General features: G+C 36.4%; 1 long non-coding RNA gene across 2 annotated transcripts; it reads right to left on the bottom strand.

Moving 5' to 3' along the window:
• Positions 1-238: 238 nt before the first annotated feature.
• On the bottom strand, positions 239-3,161 carry LOC126796509 (uncharacterized). Of its 2 annotated transcripts, XR_007672362.1 has the most exons (6): positions 2,887-3,161; positions 2,705-2,811; positions 1,692-2,302; positions 1,526-1,566; positions 645-1,093; positions 239-395 (listed from the first exon to the last, which is right to left on the bottom strand). It is a non-coding gene; the product is annotated as an uncharacterized LOC126796509 (long non-coding RNA). The 2 variants fall into 2 exon arrangements; XR_007672361.1 differs by having other exon boundaries at positions 239-1,093.
• Between the last annotated feature and the right edge of the window lie 2,839 nt (positions 3,162-6,000).

Raw genomic sequence — 6,000 nt, 5'->3', positions numbered from 1 at the left:
CTGCATGTTGTAATTAGTTTTCAACAACATGCAAGACGATCGTTGTACTTTTTAGCAACACATTGTGCATGTTGTTACAAGGTTTTGACAACTTCAGGGCATGTTGTCATTTTATGAATGTGTTATTATATGAATTCAATAAATACACAATTTACACCCAATTTACTGGGCTCTTTTTTCCTATAACTCTATAAATATTCACCAAGATTTAACCACAAGGATTGCATCACAATATTGGTGCACACTTTAACCATAGAAAATATATATATGCCTCAAAAAGTTTTGATACATCATGCATCCTTCCCATTACAACTACAATGAGAAACATCAACTCGTATTACTCAGTAAATTACAAAACTAGACCAGGTCCTAGAGAAGGCTTGATCACCTGTTTGCTGCATTATAAAAAGAAGATAACAAAAAGAAACATTGAGTATGATAGTCACATTTACATAATGTTCTATAAACAGTTTATAAAGCTAGTGCAAAAGATATTAGTATATAAAACCAGTGAAGTTACTACCAAATTGTTTTTTTTTACTCCTTTAATATATAGACCAGTTAAAATTGCAAAGATGACAAATGTAAGCATATGTTGTTGATTGCAAATCGCCATTTCATATTGTTTGAAGTTCATCTTATACCTTGGGAGGAACTCAGTAATGATAGTGATGTTGGGAGGACGTGTAATAGCACCCATGAAAAGCACAACATTTGGATGGTGCAGCCTACATATTATCTGTACCTAACATTACAGACCAAAGATTACATACAAGGTACATTCAGATTTGGAACTAATGATATTGAGCTTATGTGAGGACAGTCATAATCCACCATAAAAGTTAAGTGAGGAGAGGAGAATTATCATTTGTAGTTTTAACTTAAATTTAAAAAGCTATACCATACCAATTTATTTTGTCTACAACTTTGCTAGGGTGTAAGTTTATTTGGTTTCTTTCTTTTCCTGAAAATGCTGGAACTTTAAAGCAGAACATTAAAATGCACATAAGGACTAGAGAATTACTTATCTTTTGAACTCAGCCAAAGCAGCACCCGAGAAATCCTGGTCCAAGAATTTCTTCACAGAAACTTCCTGTAACACAACAACAATCCACCAGCCAAAAGTTTAACCGTCAATCTTAATTCCTCTTGTTAATACTGTGAAATTAAAAAGCACAACGATTTCAAGCATCAGCTAATGAATTAAGTAGATGCATGGTTCCAAAAAGTAATGGCAATTGCAGATGTTACCATTAAGATTAATGAGGATACTCAGGATATGAGTCCTAATTATGAAATAATGCAATTCTGACTCGAAAAAATCGCTTCCCAATTAAACACACCAGCAATTTGCCTTACTTTACCTGATGTTGCTATCTTTTTCTATGCAACTATATGACCCACTAATTTACATACCTCCACAGTGCTAGTGATATGGAAACAAACCCCAAACAATCGAAACAAAATATAACTTAAGTTGCACACGAAATATGGATGGACATATAGGTTTTAAAATTAAACTCACTGTGCCATTCCAGTCAGCATGGTACACTTCTCCATATGAACCTAACATAAAAATGAGAGAAGAAAATTAAACAGCTCTCCAGGAAAATTGTATAAAGTTGTCTTAGGATTGAACACTGACAGTTTTAAAGACAGAATATGGGAGTCTGACCAGGCATGTATAATACCTAGTCCAATTCTTTCTCCAATAACCAGTCTTCCCATGGATTTCACTTTCACTTACACCAACATCATCAAATACTTGCTCAACCCTACTTGAAACGGAATCAAAGGATGAATTGCAACTCTCTGGATCCTTCAATTTGGAATTGGTCTCCAAGAAGTACTTCAGTGGAATCAATGCTATCAGTTATTATCCAAGAAGTACAAAGTTTGAAGCCTCAGTAGAATGACAACCTCATATTTATGGTTAATAACCCTACAAGCTAATTATATAAGAAACTGATCAATACTGCCTTAAATTTAAATGACCACAAGGTATGGCGATGCATCTGGTACTTGAATTAAAACCTAATAAGCACCTGAACCCAAGAATAAGTCACTCCTACTATGACACTTGAATGAGATAGCAAATCAAAAGAGTAAAGTCACTGAACCTTTATTTAAGAAGTTAAACGCAGACATACAGTTCCAAATTGTCGCTGGTATGAGTGTACTTGAAGGCTTCATTGTAGTCCTGCTCATGCATGAACACATTCCCAGGGATCATCCTCAGAATTGGGTTGTTACCGATCACCAGATCCGCTAGTAACTCCTTAAGATTTGAGATCGCCGATTCCTGCGCCACACACATTATTCAATTCTCAATTCCAATTCAAATCAAAATGCGAGGATTCAAAACCCTAGAGATCTCGACTTCCATACACATAAATCACCACCGAATCAAACAAATAAAGTTAAATTTAGTGAATCTAAGCTCTCAAACAACAAACAACACTATGAATTAACAATTTCAGGCAATTCATCATAAAGATTTCCGAACACAACAACTAGAAATGAAGCAAAAAGGTGATTCATCAAGTCGAAAAACCGATTCCTAAGCCAAACGAAACAGATACAAGCAGAATAGGTGAATCTATGCTCTTACTTAACACAAGCAGCACACTACAAGTTCTCGAATCACTAAGGCAATTCATCAAACACCTAAAAAACTAGATGATAAATTAGATTGGAATCATACCTTGAAGAGATCCATACTCGTCCCAGCATCACCTTCTGCACCTTCAAGTCTGTTTACTCGTCAATGACCGCTAGTAAGTTTGGGCTGCTCGGCAAGCTCTTCACCTCCTACAAAGCCTAAACCCTAAGTCATACTCTTTGGATGATTTTAGACTGAAAATCTAGGAGAAATCAAGTGCGTACCTCGGGGATGGGAGATTGGGGTAAAAGTGACGAACCTACGTCCCTGAAAACAGAGCTAGTGAGGGCAAATGAGTTGTCGGAGAAGTCGCGATCGACGCTGACTACGACATGGACCGGAGCGAGCTTCAACGGCTTCGCCTCGCCGGAACTCTTGGCTTCGAATTGGATCTCCATCGGAATTTGGAAGAGATGGTGGAAGAGAAATGAGGTTTGGGCTGAGAGTAGAGAAGAAGAAGCAGTTCAGATCCAAAGGAGGTTGTATTGAGACATGGTATTAATAGAATTATAATCGAAACAGCGGGACTTGTTTAAACTAAAAAAAAATTATGACTGAATTTCAAAGTTTGTTCTATCTTTATGAGGGAAATCAAACGACAACATGCCGCATGTTGTCATTTTGAAAATATGAAACAACGTGCAATTCATGTATATTATGAATTTAGTCAATTGACAACTTAAAAATAACAACTTGCATAATATATTGTTGAAACTTTACTATTTTTCCGTTTTCCTTTTAAATTTTGAAGCTTATGTAAAACATTTAATAAGATGATGCATATTGTTTTTTATACACATTTAACAACGTGCATTTATGTTGTTAGTTTGAAAGCCTTTAATAACATGCATTTATACTAGTTGTAAATATGTTGAATCGACAACTTCCAAATAACAACACGCAGAATGAGTAGTCAAAAACTAGATTAACAACATGTAAGTGACGCATGTAATTGAATATAACTTTTCACAACGCATAAAATAAACATGTTGTCGAAAATAATAATCAATAACGCTCTAAACACGCATGTTGTTATTGTAATGTTGTCGTATGTCATTTTTCTTGTAGTGGAAGCCTCCACAGACTCTCCGACGCCGATTCTGGTGAGTTTAGTTCCAAAAGCATATTTCTTTCTGGATTGTGGTGTATAAACCCTTTTGGGTCTTTGGAGTGACATGAATCGTTCAAGTAAGAAATCCAATAGAGAAAGATATGATCAAAGGTTTAGAGAGAACCATGATTCATCTGTTAATGTTTTGTTGCTCCGCAGTAAAGTTCGTAAGGTGTGTTTTATCCTAGAATCAATGCATGTTTCATGTTTATGTATAATACATAAGTTGATGCTTTTTCTGTCATGTTTGTGACTTTTCTTGATTTGCTTTACATCTGTTGTTCATGTAATTTCGAATTGCCATGAGTGTATTACAGAAGAAGCTAGGTGGTTCTCACTAACTGAATTGCCGATGGCTCTTGATTTGATTGGCAGGAACGGAAGATAATGACTGCAATTGAGGTGCGAGATTTCGTGACCAAGCTGCGTGCCACATTCTCATTTCTTGAGGTTAATATTCTTCTTGTTTTACCTTGTGGTTTTCTGTAATTGCTTGTTGTTAACAATGTCTTTAGTAATAATAATAACCTGAATATATAAATGTATGAGGTGAGTAGTTGGTTTGAGTGCTGATACTTCGTACGCTCACTCGTGCTGAAGGGTGCATTGTTTCCTTCACCTGAGATTTTCAAGATCTCTTGTAGTTTTTTTTTTTTGCCTTGTCATACATTGTATGTTATTAAAATTATCTAATACTTGCACTTGCCCGTAGTTTTGAGTTTGAATGTGCTCAACCTCCGAAGGTCAATATATGGTCATTGGTGTACCATAGCTTTCCAGATTTTTGAAAAATTAAAACATAAAGCCTATATCTCTCTTTTCCTCAACCTAAGTCCATTACAAACTTTCACTGAAGTCTAAGAGTTTCACAAAAGTAGCTCTAAATTCCTTAAAAGAGTTCTTTGTGGGGTCTGCCTAAATTGGTGTAATGGAGGCTAAAAACTTTAAGCCCTAAAGACCACAGTTTGCAATGAGGACCATGTCTTAAAGTTTGGGGGTCAGCCAAAAAAATAGTCGGTGTCTGTTAGGCGTGGAACCTCTTGCATTCGAGAAGGTCAAGAATGTATCAGTGAAGCAATAAAATTGGAACTTTTTTCCAATTTTTTTTGTTACAAAAGCCCAGAAATAAAAAACACAGAGACTAAATATCAAAACAGACTCATGTGCGCCTAGATCTAGCAACACTGGCCGGATCATCTAAGAAAGCATGCGCAGCATGTGCAGGAGGATTAGGAAACTCAACCAGCCTCAACTCCTGAGAAATACTCTGTTTGGCCAAGACATCAACAACCATGTTACATTCTCTAAAAATATGTAGTTTGGAAATCATAGAAGCACAACTAGCAAGCAGGAACCCAAGAGGATGCATAGAAGTGTTATCATTTTGCATAAGTTTGAGAGTCAGACTCAATTTCAACATTTCCACTGCAAATACCTTCTGTTTCCGTGTGATGACCCCAAGTTCTTACAAAATTCTCTTCATCTTATAGAACCAGATTATTGAAAATTTGTGTCAGTCTTCTCCCTTTCTGAAAGTCTATTTTTTTTCCAACCAACTGCAAACATGAGTGCTATGCATACCCCCTTCAAATTGGTTTCTTTTGAACTAGTTAATCTGTGTCCATCCAATTTTTATTTGATCAATACGAATAAATTGGTAAAATCTTGAATGGATTCAAGTTTCTTTTTTCTCCTTTTGAACTAGTTAATCTGTGTCCATTCATGTTATAATTTTGTTTCCAATTGAAGGTAGCTGTTTTTTATTGTTCTGTTTCAACAGAAGCATCAAGTTTATGCCTTTGTTAATTACGAGTGATTGCTTAGGCCTTATGTGCAGTGGCGACGGTAGTAAGGGGTGTAGTTGAGAACACCCCAGCCCCAAGCAGAAGCATCAAAACCAGGTAAGGTTTGAAGCTGGGTGAGTAGAGTGCACCAACTGGGCTCCAAATCGAGTGTTGGTTTCATGTTCTCAAGAGCCAGCCGAGCATTTTCTCGGTCTATCTGTCTTTGTTGTAGCTCAGCCTGACGGAGCTTATTACTATCAACATTATGTTTGGTCTGATCAGACAATTTAGTCGAGTAATGTTGATAGTGGCTGCTCTTTCTCCAGACCTGGAGAGCCTCTTTGAGTGGATCACCCATCTCGATCTGCTTTTAGGGTTTTTCCCAATCAAATTGATTTTCAAACACCACACAAACTTTGACACAATCAATCTCTTTTTCCTTT

This window comes from Argentina anserina, chromosome 5, assembly GCF_933775445.1.
Source record: "Argentina anserina chromosome 5, drPotAnse1.1, whole genome shotgun sequence".
In the NCBI taxonomy this organism is placed as follows: Eukaryota; Viridiplantae; Streptophyta; class Magnoliopsida; order Rosales; family Rosaceae; genus Argentina; species Argentina anserina.
The sequence above is the reverse complement of the archived record's forward strand: the minus strand, read 5'-3'. Positions and strand labels throughout refer to the sequence as shown.